This window comes from Scyliorhinus canicula, chromosome 2 (assembly GCF_902713615.1).
Source record: "Scyliorhinus canicula chromosome 2, sScyCan1.1, whole genome shotgun sequence".
In the NCBI taxonomy this organism is placed as follows: Eukaryota; Metazoa; Chordata; class Chondrichthyes; order Carcharhiniformes; family Scyliorhinidae; genus Scyliorhinus; species Scyliorhinus canicula.
This window is the reverse complement of record NC_052147.1, coordinates 153,635,248-153,657,699: the sequence shown is the minus strand read 5'-3', so window position 1 is coordinate 153,657,699 and position 22,452 is coordinate 153,635,248. Positions and strand designations below refer to the sequence as shown.

Here is a 22,452-nt window from a genome sequence, read left to right as displayed (position 1 = left end):
AATACTAAATTTCATAGTCTGGTCAATGCCTTTAGATCCCATACATAGAACATAGAACAGTACAGCACAGAACAGGCCCTTCGGCCCTCAATGTTGTGCCGAGCCATGATCACCCTACTCAAACCCACGTATCCACCCTATACCCGTAACCCAACAACCCCCCCTTAACCTTACTTTTATTAGGACACTACGGGCAATTTAGCATGGCCAATCCACCTAACCCGCACATCTTTGGACTGTGGGAGGAAACCGGAGCACCCGGAGGAAACCCACGCACACAGGGGGAGGACGTGCAGACTCCACACAGACAGTGACCCAGCCGGGAATCGAACCTGGGACCCTGTAGCTATGAAGCATTTATGCTAACCACCATGCTACCCTGCTGCCCCTTTAGGTCCACCTTGTTAAAATCTGTGCCACTGGAAAGTTTACCAGAGGATCTGTAAAGTCCTTCAATACATTTTACAGATTTCATTATTCTCTTCCATTCTCCTCGTATTCCTCAACTACACCGGCACCTTTTAGCAAGATTTTTCACAAGGGTGGGAAAATTGTGCCTCAAACTTTTTAAGATATCTCTTTTCTCTTTTTCTTTTATCACCTGATGCTACTAATCTTTAACTAATGTTCTGATGGGAAACATCAGATTTTGTTCTGGGAACATAATATCCTGACCAACTAATTTCTGGAAAGAATTGCCTCATGTTTCATGCTCGCATTCATTTGTGCCTTTTTCATGAAAGATTTATTGAACAGCATAGGTTGCTAAACCTAAAGCAACAAGTATATTTATATTGCTTAACTAAGTAATCATCATCACTTAGAGAATCAAGATAACCTGTTAACCAATCAACTCCACTATTGTTGAAACACATGCACTATCTAAAACCTCATAATTAAATGAGTCAGCAACTAATACATTCATCACAGGATTAAAACTCGTTGTGACCAACATAGTCTACTCAGATTCATCATTGTCATTATCCTCTTCCTCAGAACTATTATTTGTGTGACATTTCACTCTTCTTGGTTAGTTTGCAAAAGATGATGCTTAGTCACGTCTGAAACATCTATTAACATGTCCTTGGACATTTCTGGAATTCATTTGTCCATTATTACTATTAGAGTTTTTAAGTGTTCTGATCCAACCAGATTTGAGAAACATGGCCTTCATCACATTTCTATCTGTCATTTAATCATTCTGTTCCATTGACGTTTGGGTCCAGGATCAGGAATATTTAGAAATCTGGGAGCCATTGAATTGTCTTCTTAGTAACCTAGTGGAATGCTTTATTTATTCCATGGAGGTTGAAGGGAGTGACTGGGTTTTCCCAGAAATGTTTTAAACCGAAAAATACATGATCCCAGAGAGTCTCCTTTTCCGAGAACTAGGGAGGCGGTGGCATAATGGTATTGTCACTGGGCTAATCCAGGGTAATGCTCCAGGGTTCTGGGTTCAAATCCCACCATGGCAGATGGTGAATTTTGAATTCAATAAAAAAAAATCTGGAATTAAAAGTTTAATGATGATCATGAAACCATTGTCGATTGTCTGAAAAGCCCATCTGGTTCACTAATATCCTTTAGGGAAGGAAATCTGTCATCCTTCCCTCGTCTGGCCAACATGTGACTCCAGACTCACAGCAATGTGGTTGACTTTTTAAATTGCCATTCAATTCAAGTGTAATTGGGGATGGGCAAAAAATGCTTGCAGCCTGCGCCGCCCATGTACCATGAACAAATTTTTTAAAAAGTTGCCTGTCCACATAAGACACCATGACGCAATCGAGCCATTTAAATGCTAGTGCCGACACTAAGATCCTCAACTTGAAATTTATCAACCTACACCACTTTGTTAAAGTCAGTGGTAAATTCTTTCATGGAATGACATCCTTTTCCAAAATCTCTCAAATTTTGACTGGACCTCGTAGCATGCAGCAGCTTATCCTTCTTGTCCAGGAATTGTATTAGAAAGTCAAAACCTTCATCACTATCTGACTGACAGATATCCATCACAGCAAATATCTTCCTTCTATTTTCACTTTGTGTTTGAACCGGCAACACCAAGGGCCACACCTTGTTTAGCCTTTGGTAGAATGGTGATCCATGTCTGTATATTGACCTGGTCATATGGTTCAGACGCCCAAGAACAGCAGAGGGTGATCATAGCCTGACTTTTGAAACTTGCTGCCATTTTCCACAATGACTGCTAGGATTTTAGTTTAATGTGTGGAAGAAAAAGATAATTTCAACCTCACTTTTAGGCATTCATCTCTCTGACCGTGTTACAGTCAGGCAGTGAAGGATAGAACACTGGAGCTGAGACTTTATACACTTAGAAGCTTTTATTTGCAGTGACACGCATTGTATGCACATTTTGCGTCCAACCAACAATCCCTCTTTCAGCCTGCTCCTATATATGTGAGGACAGCTGAGTTCCCACTTAATGGCCATCATGTCGGTCTGTGTGGAGTCTGCACGTGCTCCCTATGTCTGCGTGGGTTTCCTCCGGGTGCTCCGGTTTCCCCTCGAGTCCCAAAAGACGTGCTGTGAAGTGAATTAGACATTCTGAATTCTCCCTCTGTGTACCCGAATAGGCGCCATAGTGTGACTAGGGGATTTTCAGAGTAACTTCATTGCAGTGTTAATGTAACCCTTACTTGTGACAATAATGAAGATTATTATTACTTGCTCTCTTGCAGAGTACCTCTTTGAACAAGCTCTTCATGAGCCCAATTTCTGCCCTTATGACCCGGTGTCACATTTGCTGTCTGATGTTGAGGTGAAAAAGCCTTGGGAGGTTTTATTACATTTTAAAGGTGCTTTATAAATGCGAGCTGTTGTTGAACATTTAGCAGAAATTGTGAATAGTGAATCTGGGTTTAATTACTGTAACTTGTACCATGCAGTATTTTCACAATGGGAATTTGCAGAGTGTTTCAGTGGAGAAGTTGTTGGTTGAAAATATTGGTGATGCTGCTGTTGAGGACATGTGGTCCTAGGTTCAAGAAGGGTCATGTGAAAAAGTAGTGTAACTTCCATGGCTGGGGTGGAATGTCTAACCCCCAAAGAAGAATGCATTTTTTTTTCCAATATTTGTTGCTGGCAATATGATAACCATTTGTGTGGGACATGCTCCTGTTCCCCTGTAGCCTGTATCAAGTCCCAGTGGGCTTAGTATCCTGTTTCTTATTAAACAAGATTGGATCATCAGCCAAATACAGATGTCACACTCTTATCCTCCTTTGCTTTTGTACTCGAGGTACCCACAACATTTCATACAGGTTGGGAGAAGTTTTGTACCAGAATTTCAATTGCAAACGTAACGGGGAGCTTCCTGTATTCTGCCAATATTACTGGTTATGTTCGTGTCTGAAGTTTGTGTTTCTCTTGTTTTTTTTTTCTTACTCCACCCTCCGCATTCCATTATAAAATGCCTCTGGATACAAAATCTGACTGTTTGCAGTGCGGAATGTATTGCTGTAGGAAAGCTTAGTTTCATTATCCTACATACAGAAAACTACTGTTTTGAGACCTGTGATAGCATGAAAGACTTTTCTGACATGCAAAATCTCGAAGACTGAATCGTGGGAAGAAACAGTAAACCGGGGTATTATTAGAATTTTATGTCTACCATTGGATTAAGAAAGTGGGAGAAACCAAAGATTCCACTCCTGATCAATCTCCAGTGAAGTCTGCTCGAAACTGTCCAATTGCAGACTCCAATGTGAGCAGGAGTGGGCTACTCTGTGATGTCTCCTGCAGTTGAATAGGCTTTCAACATTTGCAGTTTAAACTGAAAAATGCATGTGGTACTTCAGGATCTGTGGAACTATATCTTCAACAAGAATGACTGGAGAGAACATTGACAAAATAGAAGGCTACTTGTATAGAAAACACTATAGGGCAAGCTCTTTGTCTGGGGCGTTGGAAACCATGGAATATCTAGCCATGGAATACCTAGAAATATTTGGCAGGTGGAGGTCGAGAGCTAAATTTTAAAAACAAAAAGTAAAACCGAACTTAGGAGCACAAGAGATAGGAGCAGGAGTAGACCACATGGCCCGTCAAGCCTGCTCCTCCATTCAATATGATCATGGGTGATCTATGGCCGTAACTCCACTTTCCCACTCACTCCCCATATGCCTTGATTCTCTTAGAGACCAAAACTCTGTCTGTTCCAGCCTTAATGTATTTAATGATGGAGCATCCACAACTCTCTGGGATGGGAATTTCAAAGATTCACAACCCTCAGAGTGGAGGCCAGAGGATGATGACCTGTCGGGTTCTGACTCTTTTTTTCGTGTACAGGAATTGAAGAGCCCAATTTCAAGTCTGGGCTGGATGTGGACCGTTACCTGTCGTCATTAATCTGGCCCATACGTTAGCCATCTAGCTAACTGCCCCTGCCCCCAATGTTTGACATCCAAGTCCAAATCATTCTAATTAAAAGGCAACCAAGTTAATTGGGGAAACTTTAGATTAAAAAAGGGCGTACATATATCTAAGCACTTTTCACAGCCACTGAATGTCTCAAAGCACTTTACAGCCAATGAGGAACTTCTGAAATATGATTAATGTTGTAATGTAGGTAATAGGATGGCCAATTTGTGCACAGCAATGGCTTTTTTTGTGATGTTGATTTTGGGGGAGGGGGGAATAAGTATTGACCAGGATACCGGGGTTATCTCTCCTACTCTGCTTCAAATATTGTCATGGGATCTTTTACATCCACCCAAACAGGCAGATGGGCCCCCCTGTTTACTGTCTCATCCAAAAAACAAAACTGCTCACAGTGAAGCTCTTCCTCCGTGCATGTTGTTGGCTTTCATTTTTGTACTGGACTCTGACCTAGGATCTTGTGACTCAGAGACGAGAGTGCTACTAACTGTCAAGGCTGAAACAGCTGATGGAAAGGAGATATGGGGATTTTATTGGTGTTAGAGGAAATGGGAATCAAAGAATGTTGAGTAAGAAATGGCAAAGAAAGAGGCATAAAATATCACGTTGATAGGGCGGCACAGTGGCTAGCCCTGCAGCCTCACGGCGCCGAGGTCTCGGGTTCGATCCCGGCCCCGGGTCATTGTCCCTGTGGAGTTTGCACATTCTCCCCGTGTCTGCGTGGGTTTCGCCCCCACAACCCAAAGATGTGCATGGTAGGTGGATTGGCCACAATAAATTGCCCCTTAATTGGAAAAAATGAATTGGGTGCACTAAATTTATAAAACAAAATATCACGTTGATAGCTGTGTCATAGCTTGTTATTCATCATCATTGAAAAGATCTGTAAAATGTGGTGGAGATTACAAACAAGTCATCTGATTTCTAAACTCAATCTTTTTAATTGTAAGTGCCACACAGTGGCAAGGTGGAAACTTTTTATATATAAAAAAAAAGCATGAGCCTGAAGCATTAAGATTATATGAGGAAAGGCGGGTCAACCTATTACTATGCCTGTGATTCAGTGCCTGCCAGGCATTGGTAAGGGAAGGGAGTGTTATTAATACAGGCTGGCTGCCAATGGCATGTCTGACAAATACCTAGAAAGTACCTGTACCTGATCTAATTTGTATGGAAACACTAAATGTTGACTCATCATGCATCTTGTCAGCCATCCTTAAAAAAAAATCTTTGAACCGTTCTTGTTTCACTTTGTTTACCATTTCCTACACACACGTCCTACAGTGATGAAAAGCAGGTGCAGTCACACTTGGAGTCATAATCTTCGACCTGCAAGTAGGCATTCCTTATTTAAATGATGGTCAGTCACTAGATGCTCCCAGAAGCAGATTGAGCATTAGGCAGGACTTTGAAGTCCCAGCTGCCCTCTTTAGGGGATGCACAGCGGGCCAGTTTTTGCTGGAGAGGCTGATCTTTTTTTAATAAACAATTTTATTGAGGTAGTTTTTGGCTTTATAAACAGTTACAGACATCATCAGAAAGAAAGCAAAAAGGGCAAAAATGTGCAGACATCCACGTACTTTCAATACTTCCATCGTAACATATTGCACAAGCCCGCTCCTCTCCCACTGGAGAGGCTGATTTTAAAAGAGGTATAAACAAAACCAACTTCTTGGGTTACTGAAGTAACTCCAGCTGGGAGCAACTCATTCCAGAGGCAAGAAACTACACAATGTCTTGAGGCAGAGGTTGGTTTCACCATCAGGAGAGATATTGTAATTGAAATTTTCAATGGGAAGGTTGTAGAGGGAAGCTCTGTCCCAAAAAAGCCCAAGTATTTGCTCGCCAACTAGATCATTGCATCTTTTGTTTGCACCCAAGTGCTTAATTTAAATGTTCCTGTGTCTCGTTTTTCTTTTTTTTTTAATTTATAAATTTAGAGCACCCAATTCTTTTTTTCCCAATTAAGGAGCAATTTGGTGTGCATCTTTGGAGGTGAGACCCACGCAGACACGGGGAAAATATGCAAGCTCAACACAAACAGTGATCCCGGGCTAGGATCGAACCTGGATCTTGGTGATGCCGTGAGGCAGTAGTGCTAACTACTGCACCACCATGCCGTCCTAAATGTTCCTGTGTCTATGTAGATTTCCCCAGTCCTGGATTTTGTATACCTTTCCCTTGGCTTGATGCGCAGTAGAAATAATGAGACAAAGTGCTACACGTGAGAAGAAACGTCCAGATGCAGCAAATTGTGGAAAATCAGTCAAACCCCAGGCATCCAAAAATCAGAATAATTTAAAAATGGAAACCAACCGTGAGTATAGGAACAGGAGTAAGCCATTCAGTACCACTGGCAGATGATTCACTTTGATGTCCCTTTTAAGTCATTGGTATTTCAAAACCTACCAGTCTGCACCTGCATCTTGCTGCCTGAAAATATATTTCTGTTGCACCTATTGAACAATTCTTGCCTAAAGTTTTTCCAAGACTTCCCACAAGTTTAAATTATTTTCATAGAATTGTGCACATAGAGGGAGGCTGTTCGGTCATTTTGGCAGAGATGGATTTCACCTTGTTCTGTGTATAAAGTTCCTGTTTATCAAGACTGTTTAACAAGGTTTAGTCTATAATTTTGGTGGGAAGTGACATGTTGTCTGCTGCAACCGCTGGCCTTCAAAGTAGTCAGGAGCTGGTGCTCTAAATGTTTGGCAAGCAGCTTCTTTGCAGGTGCGGTATTCCTAATTTTAAAGAGAAATTGAGGCATATAGTTTGCATTCAAAATGCCAGTTTAAAAAGAGCTGGGTCATCATACTGTGTTACAGTGGATGGATTTCACCTGAGAACATTGATTTATGACTGGGACCGTTTGTTGCCATGTACTGGTGTCGATCAGTTTGTTGTTGCCTGTGCAGTGTGGATGGACAGATGTAATAATTGGGGGTTGAAAGAAGTGTTGATGTTTGTTCCCGAGGAAATTATCCATTCAAAATGCACATGGAGTTCATTTGCCAGGGCCCATGAGTTTAACAATTAGAGAAGTAGAGTGACAGATGCTTTATCACTGTGGAGAGGATTTTTCCCCCCAATTAAGGGGCAATTTAGCGTGGCCAATCTACCTACACTGCACATCTTTGGGTTGTGGGGGCGAAACCCACGCAGACACGGGCAGAACGTGCAAACTCCACAGGGACAGTGACCCAGGGCCGGGATTCAAACCCGGGTCCTCAGCGCCATAGGCAGCAATGCTAACCATTGTGCCACCGTGCTGTCCTTGGATAGGAGTTTTGTGCAGCAGGCCTCTATTTACATTGTGTAAAAGAAACAAAAAAAACCCGTCTAATCCTGTTAAAATAATCATCAATGCACTTTTTCCTGTTTCAGTGGTATAATCTGATGAACGGATGGAGCTTGCCAATGATCTAAATTAAACAAGCACAACAATAAGCATACCAGAAGAAAGGAAGTTGGGTCTCCTTGATCTGTGAAGTAAGTTTTTTTTTCTTTTTCAATCAGTCAGTCAAAGGAAAATTGCAGGTGGAAGCACATACAAATGTGCTGTAGCTCAGTGTAGCTCTGCAGTTCTGGGAATTCTTTCTGGTCCTCATGACCACGAACAGGGCGGATCTTGAATGCTGCTGGAGCCAGCCTATTGAGTACAGGAACAAGAAGGGGCAAAGCTCTGCAGGAGAGTCTGATATCAGCAGGATATGGCTGGGATTTCCCCCTGCCTCCCAGTGATGTGGAAAACAATTTTAATGTGAATGAGACAAAGGCTGTTAGTGGTCATTTAAAGCTGCTGTCCCCATGAATGAATTTTCACTGTTGTACCATGGGTGAGATGTTCGTACAGCAGGCTGCTGTCTGTGTGAACTGGTTATCTACTTTTGGTAGGAGCTCGTAAAGGGGCAGCCCCATGATGTCAAGCAGCAGTAGGGAAGGAATATGGAAAATGTGGTGGGATGAAGAATGATGAGAGAGAATTGGGAAGCTGCTGGATCGACTGAGATTTTTCTCCATTTAGGGGATGGAGGTGGTGTATTGTCAGGAGGGGGATTTTTCTACTGTGATATGGAAACCGTTGTTACTGATTTAACGCAGGCCCAGGCGAATCACTCCTGTTTAAAGTGCCTCTTTGTCCTCAATCAGCCCCCTCACAAAAACAGTGGGGGATGCATATAAATAAAAGCTTTATGAGTATAAAATAGCAAAGACATTGTGAAAAATATCCTGAAGCAGACTGATTGCTAGTCAAAAATCAGCCTGACCATAAAATTGATGTACAGTTAGGTTGTTAAGGGCAGTTTTACTTTGACTCCTTTCTGTTACTATTATAAGAAATGTGGATGCAAAGTTTTCTGAATATGCTTTGGTGAAATTTGCATTGATTTCAAGTGTAGTCGCAGTGGAAGTTTGGGGCTGGGTTGTTCGGGAGTGAGGATTATCACCTCCTGCAGATAGGCTTATATTTAGAAGAGTGGAATAGGATTGCCTTTTTTTCCCTTCCAAAAAATACTCGAGTTCATGGACATTGAGGGGTTACAATTGTGTTTGAAAAGAAAATCTAATTTCCAATGTCTGAAATGCAGCGCACACTACTGATGAAGCGATGTAGTTTTCCTAAAACCTTATTTGAGTTTTGCTTTAAATTCAGTAACTTTCAACTTGCCAGCTGTATCTGAATCCCTTGCTTGTTACCTAAAAATAGCATCTGTGTCATTGTCTTCCTTGCTCACTGGCTCCATTCATTCGGTAGAAGAGTGTTCATAGCCAAGGTTGGTAATGGCACCACCAATGAGTGGCAGAGTAAAATCCTGTTTGGTAGCCAAGTATTCTGTCATTTCCTGTGAGACAGGACAGCATTGGGCAATGGGGAAAGGAACTGTGTGGTAGTGAGACTCATAGGAAGGGTGCGGTCTGTTAGGTCACTCATTCCTATTCAGGGTCTATATTTGACTAAAATACAGTGTAGCCTTTTTCAATCAGTTTCCATTAATCTAGTTGAGTCAGGAAACTCTCTCATCAAGTGGAAATGTGAGGCAAGTTGATTGGATGATGTGTCATTCAGCTATTTCCACCTTGACAATGGGAGGTATGATGTGGCCTGGTCAAAAACAGCAGATATTCAGAACAGGAAATTCGAAGCTCAAATATATTTGGGGGGGGGGGGGGGGTTTAAGACACTAAATTTAGGCCGGTACATTTTGTTGGAGGGGTGTGTGTGTGTGAGAGGGGAGAAAGGAGAAGAATCTCTTACTTGGTCAGGTGCCCCTGGCTGGTCAGGCTCTGGGCATTGGTAGCCTGGCACCACTGAATACACCCTGGCAGAGCCACTTAGGTGCCAGCTTGGCAGTGCCAGGCTGACAGGGACACAGCCAAGGTGTCGGGTTGGCAGTGCCTGATCACACCTGGCATCAGACATCACGTCTATATCGTGGATCAGGCCCGGGATTGCCCTGCCCTTCTGAGGTGGGGCTCAGGGGTGCTCGATTACCCCTTGGTGAGCTGGGCGTTTGGGTGGGGTGGGGGGGCCTGGAGATTGGAGAGCTATTTTTAGGGATTTGGGGAGCTCCACTCGTCAGTGCAGGAAACAGGACTAATTGCGACCTTGGCTGTCAGCGCCAGGAAACGCCTGACTAAACGTGCTTGACACCAGACTCAGTGTCATTTCTGTTAAATTGCGCCCATAGTATTTTAATCAGATTGCTGTTTATTGTTAGATACTCCTGTAAGGAAGGTTTAATGTATGTTCGCCTCTTTCAGAATATTTTACACAGCAATTCTGAATTTAATGCCAGATACAGCATATGTGCCTTGGGTAATAACTTGGCACATTGCAGTATTTACCAACAGCAAGTCCACCCTGCGAATTAAAGTTATCTTGAGCCTGAGGGCAGCACAGTGGCGCAGTGGTTAGCACTGCAGTCTCATGGCGCCTAGGTCCAGGTTCGAACCCGGCTCTGGTCGCTGTCCATGTGGAGTTTACAATTCTCTCCCTGTTTCTGTGGGTTTCGTCTCCACAACCCAAAATGTGCTGGGTAGGTGGATGGACCTTGCTAAATTGACCTTTAATTGTCTTGAGCCTTTCCCATGTCAATCCAGTAATGCATGTGTGATTGAAAGCAGTATTTAAAAATATGCTTTTAAGCCCTGCCGGTGGCAACCACGAGACGAGCGGCCACACAAAGGAGGACTCCCGTCCTGACCCGGTGAGAGAGAGTGGGAAGGGGAAAGAAAAGGGAGGGAACTAACCACAAATAACACTATCTGGATGTGAGGTTGGAGACAGACCGTGCCCAGCGTCCCACGTGGAGGCTGGACATGGACCGCCTGGCCGGCACGCCTTCTGCCAAGAAATATCGCGGGCGATTACGTTAGAAACAACCAAAACGGGGAGATCTCACCCTCCAGGTTTTGTGAGGCACTGAAGGCCGTGATCAGAGGAGAGATCATAGCTACAAGGCAAGCAGAGATAGGGAAGAGAGGGGGGCTAGGCAACAGCTAGTGGATTCCATTCTGGAAGTCGATAGAAAATACTCCGAGGCCCCGACCATAGGGCTGCTGGTGGAGAGGAAAAAGCTGCAAATGGACTTTAACCTGCTATCCACGAGGAAAGCAGTGAACCAAATCCGCCAGACGCGGTGGACCTTCTTCGGATACGGAGACAAGGCTGGCCGCCGATTGGCTCACCAGCTGAGAGAGCAGGCAGCCACGAGGGAAATAGCGCAGGTTAAGGATAGCAGAGGCAGACTGGTAACAGAGCCAAAGGAGGTCAATTGGGCATTTGAGACCTTCTACCGGGGACTGTTTACCTCCGAGCTCCCCAAAGGAAACGCGGGAATGAAACAGTTCCTAGACAGACTGAAATGACCAGCTGTGGGGGACGACAGAGGGAGGGGGGGGGGGGGGGGGGGGGGGGCTGGGGGGCTGGGGGGCTGGGGGGCTGGGCTGGAAGCACCAATAGACCTGGGAGAAATCATGGGGAGCATCAGCTCCATGCAGGCGGGGAAGGCACTGGGACCCGACGGGTTCCCTACAGACTTCTACAAAAAATTTGCAGCAGCCCTGACCCCAAACCTAAGGGACATGTTCGCGGACTCGCTAGCGCAGGCCACAATCTCACTGATACCCAAAAAAGATACAGACCTGACGGAATGTGGATCATGCAGAACCATTTCACTGCTGAACATGGATGCGAAAATACTCGCAAAGGTCCTGGCCAAAAGGCTAGAGGGCTGTGTACCAGAGGTGGTTGCAGAGGACCAAACGGGCTTTATCAAGGATAGGCAGCTCACAGCGAACATTAGGCGGCTAGCGATCTGGCGATAGCCCTGCGGGACACCACAAGCTGGAAGGGAATCCGGAGAGGAGACCGAGAACACAGTGTTTCACTCTATGCAGATGATCTGCTCTTCTATGTCTCAAAGTCACTGGAGGGACTGAAGGCAATACTGCAAATACTGAAAGAGTTTGGAACCTTCTCGGGCTACAAACCTAACCTGGGCAAAAGTGAGGCATTCTCAGTGAACCAAAAGGGGGAGGGACAGAGCTGGAGGGGCTCCTGTTTAAAACGACCCAGAACAGATTCCATTACTTGGGGATCCAAATAGCAGAGACTGGACACAGATCCACAGGTGGAACCTGACCAGCCTGGTGGAGGAAGTAAGAAAAGACCTTCAACGGTGGGGCTCACTCCCACTCTCCCTGGCGGGAAGAGTGCAGACGATCAAGATGAACGTACTGCCAAGGTTCCTCTTCCTGTTTAGATCCATCCCGATCTTCATCTCCAAGGCCTTTCTCCAAAACGTTAACAGTCTAATCATGACGTGCGTGCGTGCGTGCCCCATCTGTGGCGAGTACAGATTCCTCCCCTGCCATGCTAGATACCATCTTCAATAAATGGAGGCAGGACGGGGGCACATTGACGGCCGGGGACGCTTGCTGGGTTCTGGACAACCTTCTCCGAGGCAATGTCCAAGGTTGTGGGGGTGAGGGTGAAGCCATGCCCAATAGTGGCAATCTTCGGGGTATTGGAGCAGCCAGAGTTACATATAGGGAAGGGGGCTATCACTTCCCTAATCGCACGCCAGAGAATCCTGCTTGGCTGGCGATTGGCAGCACCACCCAAAGCTGCAGACTGTCTCGCTGACCTCTCGGAATTTCTCCACCTGGGGAAGATTAAGTCATCCAAGGGTCAGAGGCAGGCTTCCTGGATACTTGGGGGCAGTTTGTCGGCCTGTTCCAAAATCTGTTCGAGGCCAGCAACAAGGAGTAAGCTAAGAATTAAAAAGCAAGATAGATGAGGAACCAAAGGTTGCAACGGGCGGGAATTATAGATCAATCCAGAGAGCAACAAAATGTACATAGAGTTAGCTAAATGAAGCACAAAATAAACCTCTCTGTACAATAAAGTAAGCTAGCGCGGGCAAGTAAAGTGTCATGCATATACACGACAACTGTATATAAATATGAGAAAAGCCAATAAAAAGATCTTTTTTTATAAAAATGCTTTTAAATGCACTTATTGGTGTCTAGTAACTATACTAGATTTCAGCTACAATATCCCCCATGTGCTGCATCATAACAGAACATTGGTGAATATTATTTCAGCTTCCTCCTGTCTTCTGTATGCTTTATTTTTCAACAAGGGTCATTTGAGGGACTTGCACTCTGGAATCGTAGTTGTCTGTTTGCAGCTGAGGGCCCAGTGAGAGTGCCTTATACTTCATCTTGAATAGTCTGTAACATCTGAGGATCCTCTATCAATGCTCTGAGAACTCTGCTGCAAATAAAGTTACATAAAAATGCTTTTAGGTACCTGAATCTAAAGCGTTAAAGTCTTGTATATAAAAGTTTGATAACTACTAAGTTGGTAATGTATAAATTTGACTTTCTATTGACTCTTAACTTGAAAGTTAGATCACATAAAGGGCAGAAATGAACCATAAGTATTTAATGTATGGAGGCTTTGGCAAAGTGATATTGTCACTGGACTAGTAAACCAGAGACCCAGAGTAATGCTCTGGGGATCCAGGTTCAAATCCCACCACTGCAGATGGTGAAATTTGAATTCAATAAAAATCTGGAATTTAAAAACAATCTATTGATGACCATGAAACCATTGCCGATTGTCACAAAAACCCATCTGGTTCACTAGGGGCTGGTTTAGCACAGTGGGCTAAGATAGCTGGCTTGTCCTGGCCTCCCGAACAGGCGCCGGAATGTGACGACTCGGGGCTTGTCACAGTAACTTCATTGAAGCCTACTTGTGACAATAAATTATTATTATTATCATCGTCAACAGTTTTTGTCAAAATTGCACGTCACTAATTCTTCTTCAGCCCCTCTAGTCAACCTCGCCATCCTTCTCCAATTCTTCCCTCCTATTGTCTAGCTCAGTGAGGCAACCCTGGTTTGGTTCCACTCTTAGCTATCTGATTATAACCAAAACACCTTTGGTAATGACTTATCATTTTTTAAAAAAAGTACTCCATTTTCTTTCCAATTGAGGGACAATTTATGGTGGCCAATCCACCTACCCTGCACAGTTTTTGGGTTGTGGGGGTGAAACCCATACAGACATGGGGAGAATGTGCAAACTCCACATGGACAGTGACCTGGGGACCAGGATCGAACCCGGGTCCTTGGCATCGTGAAGCAGCAGTGCTAATCACTGTGCTACCCCATAATGACTTATCATTAACTGCCCATAGGCTGCAATGTTTAAATTCATACAAGGAGTTATTGTTGGTCAATTCCTGAAGCTTATCTACATCCTGCTGTTTATCGCATGCACACTTGGGTCAGTTTCCACATGTACACTGAAGCTATTCAGCTCAATCTTTCCACTACTGTATCTGTCCTTATCTCCAGTACTGCCTGTATTGTCAGAATGCTTTTCCGACATCTGGTCTTGGATAAGCTGCAGTTTTCTCCCATTTAAAAAAAAAAAATCATTTTTGCAGGGTGTGGGCACACTGGCTAAGCCAGTATTTATTGACCACCCCTAGTTGCCCTTCAGATGGTGTTGGTGAGCTGCCTTCCTGAACTTCTGCAGTGCCTGAGGTGTAGGTGCACCACAGTGCTGTTAGGGAGGGAATTCCAGGATTTTGACTCGACTACTGTGAAGGAATGGTGATATATTTCCAAGTCAGGATGATGTGTTATTTGGAGGGGTACCTCCAAATGGTGGTGTTCCTATGTGTCTGCAGCTCTTCTCCTTCTAGATGGTAGTGGTTGTGGGTTTGGAAGGTGCTATCTAAGGAACCTTGGTGAGCTGTTGTAGTGCATCTTGTAAATGGTACACACTATTGACACTGTGCTTCGGTGGTGGAGGATTTGAATGTTTGTGGAAGGGGGAGAAATCAAGCCGGCTGCTTTGGCCTGGGTGGTGTCGAGCTTCTTAAGTGATGTTGGAGCCGTACTCATCCAGGCAAGTGGAGAATATTCCATCACACACCTGACTTGTGTCTTGTAGATGATGGACAGGTTATGGAGGGGAGTTATTTGCCACAGGATTCCTAGCCTTTGACCTGCACTGGTAGCCACAGTATTTATATGGCTAGTCCAGTTCAGTTTCTGGTCAATGGTAACCCCCAGGATATTGATAGTCGGGGATTCAGCGATATTCCTGTCATGGAGTGACGAGGGTGATGGTTAAATCCTCTCGTTGCCTGGTACTTGCATGGCATGAATGTTAATTGCCACTTGTCAGCTCAAGCCTGGGTATTATTTAGGTCTTGCTGCATTTGGACATGAATTGCTTCAGTGTCTGTGAAGTTGCAAATGGTGCTGAACATTGTACAGTCATCAGTGAACATCCCCACTTTTGACCTTTTATAATGAAGCAGCTCAAAATGGTTGGGCCTAGGACACTTTGGGAATATTGAAGCTATTACTTTTGGTTCCTGCCACAAACTCCACACTCCTGACACCAATTCCATCCTATCATGGCCATTGTTTCAGGCCTGTTTGCAGAGTTGGTGTCCTATTTGGCTCCATTTTCTACCCATACTCTCTCCACCTTAAATACTGCCCATTTCCACTTCTGTCTCTACCTCTGCTGACCTACTGCTGAAATTTACATCTCTGCCGTTATTTTTTCTGTACTTAAGTATGCAATGAAGGGCAGCACAGTGGCGCAGTGTTTAGCACTGCTGCCTCATGGTGCCGAGGATCCAGGTTTGATCTCAGCCCCGGGTCACTACTGGGGCCGTTTGCACATTCCCCCTGCGTCTGCTTGGGTCTCACCCCCACAACCCAAAGATTTAAAAAAATAAATAAATCCAGAGTACCCAATTCATTTTTCCAATTAAGGGGCAATTTAGCGTGGCCAGTCCACCTAGCCTGCACATCTTTGGGTTGTGGGGGCGAAACCCACGCAGACATGGGGCGAATGTGCAAACTCCACACGGACAGTGACCCAGAGCCGGGTTAGAACCTGATATTGGTTCAGATCCCTCACATGTAACACTCACATCTTCAAGTTCAAATCACTTCATTTATTTGCTTTTCTCTTTCTGTAATCTTCTATTTCTATTTCTCCATATCTTTTCAAAATATTTGTTCCTCAGACTAGCTTCTCTACATCTTGCCAATGACAGCTGAGCTTTCAGCTGCCTGGACCCTGTACCTCAAACCCAAATCCCTGTACCATTCCACCTTGCTCTCCCTCGGTGACCCTAGCCTAAAACCCATCTCCATGGTCAAGCTTTTGGTCGCCTTTTTTAACATCTCTGTTGTCTCTGTTCATTCTTTCTGTGATTGCACCTTTGAAACTCCTTGGTGTGTTCTCTGTTAAAAGTGCTACTAAAATGGGGCGACATGTGATGCAGTGGTTAGCACTGGGACCGCAGCGCTGAGGACCCAGGTTCAAATCCCGGCCCTGGGTCACTGTCCGTGTGGACTTTACATATTCTCCCCATGTCTGCCTGGGTTTCATCCCCACAACCCAAAAGATGTGCAGGTTAGGTGGATTGGCCACGCTAAATTGCCCCTTAATTGGGGGAAAAAAATAATTGGATACTCTAAATGTATTTTTTAAAAAGTGCTTCTTAAATTCAGTTGTTAATGGTCAAAATTTTCACATAGAAACATAGGAAATAGAAGCAGAAGGAGACCGTTCGGCCCTTCGAGCCAGCTCTGTCATTCATTATGATCATGATCTAGCATCAAGTTCAATATCCTGATCCTGCCTCTCTTTCTCTCCGCCCCCCCCCCCCCCCCTCCCTCCAACATACCCTTTGATCCCTTTAGGCTCAAGAGCTTTATCTCATTTCTTCTTGAAATTACACTGTTTTTGCCTCAACTACTTTCTGTGGTAGGGAATTCCACAGATTCACCACACTCTGGGTGAAGAAATTTCTCTTCGCCTCAGTCCTAAAAGGTTTACCCCCTTATCCTCAAACTATGACCCCTAGTTCTGGACACCCCCACCATCCGGAATATTCTTTCTGAATCTACCCTGTCTAATCATGTTAGAATTTTATAATTTTCTATGAGATCCCCTCATTCTTCGAAACTCCAATGAATATAATCCTAACCGATTTAGTCGCTCCTCATATGACAGTCCAGCCATCCCAGGAATCAGCCTGGTGAACCTTCGCTGTACTACCTCCATAGCAAGAACATCCATCCTCTTCCGATAAGGGCACCAAAACGGCGCACAATACTTCAGGTGTGGTCTCACCAATACACTATACAATTGCAGTAAAACATCTCTATCCCTATACTCAAATCCTCTCGCTATGAAGGCCAACAGACCATTTGCCGCCTTTACTGCCTGTAGTACCTGCGCGCTTATTTTCAGCAACTGATGCACGAGGGTACCAAGGTCTCGCTGAGTGTCCACCTCTTTCCATTTACACCCATTCAAGTAATGATCTGCCTCCTTATTTTTGCTACCGAAGCGGATAACCTCCCATGTAAACTTATGACCTCGTTTAACAATTGGAAAATGCAATGCGATCTGTCTGGTTGAACTGGGACATCTCTTACCTTTCAGATAACCAATAGAATGATTAACATAAGAACAGAAGCTTACTAGAGGCAAGTGCACCATCTACAACACTTCACTTTTACATGGATTCCAAATAGAGGACCACATCTTGCTTGGCAGTACTGACAGGGACTTGGGACACGCAAATTTTTGACCTGAAATGTGAAGGAGGTAAATGTGTTGCCAACTGGAAGTGTGTGCAATTGGCATGATTTAAAAAAAATGTTATTTTTCGAAATTTAGGGTATACAATTTAGTGTGGCCAATCCACCTATCTGCACATCTTTGGGTTGTGGGGGTGAGATCCACGCAGACACTAGGAGAATGTGCAAACTCCACATGGACAGAGGACCGGGATTGAACCTGGGACCGTGGCACCGTGAGGCAGCTGTGCTAACCACTGCACCACCATGCCGCTGGTTGTCATGATTTCTAAAATAATTCATAGATACTACTGGCTTGATATTTCCAAGGATAAGTTGGATGCACGGCATCCATCTGGTCATTTTTCATTTCACCGTTTCCATCTTTTCCTGCTTTGTCTTCTTTCATTGTCTTTGGTTTGTTTATTATCTATCTCGCTGCCTGGCTCCCAACCGTACTCGCTCACTGTTTATGCTGATGTCCTCACTCCCAAACCACAACAGGGAAGTAGTCATTTGCTGGGCTTTTTCCCCCACCGTGATTGGCTGAAATTGAAAACCACAATACGGAAGGATCATAGATGCAAGTTCATCCTGTAGTGTGGTCTGCTGCGTTCCTGTATGATGTTCTAAAATGATTTGTGTTGCATGAATGAGTTAGTGATTTCCTCTCTTGTGGTCGTGTTGTTTGAATAATTTCCTTTTCAAACAGCATTTTTCTAGATTTGTCAATTTTCTCATCTTCTGGGGCAGCATGGTGGCACAGTGGTTAGCACTGCTGCCTCACAGCACCAGGGACCCGGTTCAATTCTGGCCATGGGTGACTGTGGAGTTTGCATGTTCTCCCCGTTTCTCTGTGGGTTTCCTCCGGGTGCTCCGGTTTCCTCCCATAGTCCATAGATGTGCAGGTTGAGTGGATTGGCCCTGCTAAATTGCTCCTTGGTGTCCAAAGACATGCAGGTTAGATAGGGTTATAGGGATAAGGAGGGGGGGGTGTCTAGATAGGGTGCTCTTTCAGAGTGTCGATTTAGAATTGATGAGCCAAGTGGCTTCCTTTTGCACTGTATGGATTCTATGATAGTTTCCAAAACACAAACGAAGCCAAGCAAGACTGTTTAACTAAATTGTTGATAATTATCAGGAGCGGGGCTAAGGTGAAATGCAGCATGTTGTGATAACCTCTGAATAACCAGCAATAGCTGCTGCATCAAAACGGATTTAAGATGCTTCAGAAAGGAATTGCCCAGACTGGTAATTTGTGAAGCATACATCAATTGTTGTAGCAAGAGTGTTCCTAACTTGTCCATGTGTTTGCAGACATTCCAGTTTCCAGCACTACCAGCTGTTGTTAGAACACTGCAGGAGATTTTGGCAACTATTTTGGATGGGGTTTTCCTGCCACATTTTACTCTTTTGTTCTATCACTACCCTTTTAAAAATTTTGGGTGGATGACTTCAGTGCTGGGAAGAGAAGTAATATTTTGGCATGTGGCATTAATAAGCACACATAGTCATTTATTTTTTTCTAGGGGACCATCCTAGATACACATTGGCACAACTGTTTGAGGGAAGAACTCAAATCGTAGAAATGAATAGTCAGTTTGTCAGCATTTAAAAGAAGGATAGACTAAAAGGGAATTCTCCTATTTGGAGCTAAGTCCTGTGGTTGGGGCAGAAACGGGGGATGTTTCCAGCTACGGAGGCTGGCCATGCCATTTCTTCTAGCCCCATGTTCATTAATTATGCACCTGGGGTGTGGATTCTGCCATCATAACTGGGTGCCATATTGAAAAGGTGCTCAACATCACTGACCCACTGTTGACGAAAGAAGATGGACCTCTTGAAAGAGAAGATGAATCTCCAGAAATACCATGAGGCTGCAAGATGGACCACTTCAGTGACACTGAATCTGGACAATCAACTTGTAGGTGCTCTCTCTTCCTCTCCTGTGAGGTCCAGGGTTGCTAGCAGCCTCCATCACGAATTCCCAAGGTAGCCCCAGGTATTGTTCAGGTGAGTCAGACTTCTTATCTCCGTATTGTCCCAAATGTTTTCTGGACTGGCATATTTTCCCACCGGTGTCATGAAGAATCAGACGTAGATGGAAACTATCGATTGGACCTTCTCCGTTTCACACTGGCCGTTGGCTTCTTGATCTGCCCTAGTGGGCATCAGCAGAAGATCCCGCGGGAAAATCACTGTGGCGTAAACACCCCCCCCCCCTCCCCTCCCCCAAAGTCAGACCAGTTTCCAACAGGTTTCTAAAATAGTGTTCCTCAATACTACTGTTTGAAGGAAAAGCTAGTGGCCATTTGATGCATTAACTACCGCGTGTTTACCAGTGATTAGAAATTACTGGAGCTCTGACTTCAGAAAATTTGGCAGAAATAAATCATCCTATTATATGAAAGCGGGTGATAAATACAGCTTTGGTTCCCAGCCGTCCTTGCAAGGTGTTGGATCTGACACAACACTCCTGCTTTCGAGGAATTGTTTAGATTGGACTTGACACCCTGTGGGTACCTCGTGACTCTCCGAGGAGTCCTTGAAACTTTACCCCAGCAACAGTTTCTATCTCCAAGAGGGTAAAAAGAACCAAACATCTGATGACTAGTTTTGATGCTGCAAGAGACAGCACTCTGTATATATTTGACAACTTCAGTTAATATTTTTTTAAATATTGGGCTAATTATCTGTAGAGCATACTTGTAAAGTCAAGTGACATTTTCCTGTGTTCCATTATTATGTAGGAATTCTGTACAGGGTTGAAGAATGTGAACTAAGCTCCCCTGTGAGACCATAGCTACATAAATATTCCAGATGCCAGCCAGCAATGTAATTATGGTTTTTGTACATTTTGATACTCTTTTCAATTCTTATCATTAATTTTGGCAGGTTGGGAATATTTATTTTCTAGATTCATTAAGTATGAGCTGAATGACCTGAGATTTGATGGTCTGGGTAGCGTTAATATTCCAGATGTCCCAGCGAACAACGTAATTCTGATTTTTGTACATTTTGTTGCTCTCTCTTTTCAATCCTTATCATGAACTTTGAGAAGTTGGGAATTGCTGTTTTTAATATTCATTAAGTGTGAGCTGAATGACCTGCGATTTGATGATCTGGTTATCATGTCTTCCTGCCTGAATAGCCAAGTACTTTGCAAAGAAGATGCAGTGCAACTCATTGAGTGTTGTACAATACTGAGTAAACAGGAAATCCATAAAGTTACGCAATAAGCACAGTGATTAATGCCGAAAATAAAGCATCATTCTGGGAAGCAACGTGTTGGACTGTATTGATAGTAATACGGTCAGTGCTCCTCTTGGCACTCCCTCTCATTCATTGAGCTAAAAATATATAGTTACACACAAATCTTGTCATATCTTCACAGTGCTTAGATCCAGATTAATTCCACAATCTCCTACTCTTAACTCACTCTTTCCTGATACCTGGAAAAGTGTGAAATTAATCTCCACATCTCAGTCTGACTGACCTACCGACTAATTTTAGACCTGCTAAATTGCAAGCTCCACCTCATCGCAACTTCCATCTTTTTTTCTTTCTTTTTTCCAATTAAAGGCAATTTAGTGTGGCCAATTCACCTACCCTGCACATCTTTTGGGTTGTGGGGACGAAGCCCACACAAACATGGGGAGAACGTGCAAACTCCACATGGACAGTGACCCAGAGCCGGGTTCGAACCTGGGACCTCTGTGCCGTGAGGCAGCAGCACTAACCACTGTGCCCCAATGCTGCCCGCAACTTCCATCTTGTTGTCTTACTTTTTCAACCTGGTTGCAGGCTTGTATTAAGGGTCTTGACCTCTCACTGGCCTTCACAATAAAAAAGGGACACACATCCAAGTGTACACCACTGATGGACTTTTAAGATATTTTTAAAAAATTTGTGGAGCAGTCCCTGCTGACCAGATTAATGATATGCAAATTATTATGAGGCCTGCTAATTTGTTTTGGGGAAAAGCAGTGATTTATGCTAATATTGAGGCTTATTTGTGCCGCTTGAAGAACATGAGGAAAATGGGGGTGGCACGGTGACACAGCGGTTAGCTCTGTTGCCTCTCGCGCCTCCTGGGGCTGCCCCTGGCTTATGACTGGTCAAAATGGAGAAGATTCATTCAGGAAGCCACCAAAGTTGAGACAATTCAGGAATGTTTAGACGTGAAGTCGAGGTGTCTGAGAGAGTGCATAAGTCTCCCAATAACCATCTATGTAATCCTCGTGTGGCAAAATCTTCAAATTGCGCTTTGGACTTATCAACTATCTCAGAACCAATCAAAACCTAGTAGAAGCAAATCATCCTCGATCCTGAGGGACTGCCGAAGAAGAAGACCGACAAAGAGAAAGAAAGAGACTTTCATTAAAAAAAATATATAAATTTGGAATACCCAATTATTTATTTTTCCAATTAAGGAGCAATTTAGCATAGCCAATCCACCTACCCTGCACAACACGGGTTGTGGGGAGTTAGACCCACACAGACACGGGGAGAATGTGCAAATTCCACACGGACAGTGACCTGGGGCCGGGATTGAACCCGGGTCCTCAGCGACGTGAGGCAGCAGTGCTAACCACTGCACCACCATGCCGCCCCCAAGACTGTCATTTATATAGTACTTTACGCAACCACAAGGCCCCAAAGCATTTTATGGCTCATGGAAATATAGTTGTTGTTACATGGAAAATAATAGTAAGAAGTCTTACAACACCAGGTTAAAGTCCAACAGGTTTGTTTCAAACACTGTTTCAAACTGCATCTTCATTCACCTGAAGAAGGAGCCGTGCTCCGAAGGCTCGTGTTTGAAACAAACCTGTTGGACTTTAACCTGGTGTTGTAAGACTTCTTACTGTGCTCACCCCAGTCCAACGCCGGCATCTCCACATCATGGAA

General features: G+C 44.2%; 1 protein-coding gene across 3 annotated transcripts in view; it reads left to right on the top strand.

Annotated features, from left to right (window-relative positions):
• The window catches only part of raph1a (Ras association (RalGDS/AF-6) and pleckstrin homology domains 1a), a 250,079-nt gene that overhangs the window by 31,861 nt on the left and 195,766 nt on the right, over positions 1-22,452 (top strand). For all 3 annotated transcript variants that reach the window (XM_038787932.1, XM_038787930.1, XM_038787922.1), the window contains exon 2: positions 7,786-7,890. The gene's annotated coding sequence lies outside the window, so the exon portion shown is untranslated. The remainder of the gene's footprint in view (positions 1-7,785; positions 7,891-22,452) is intronic.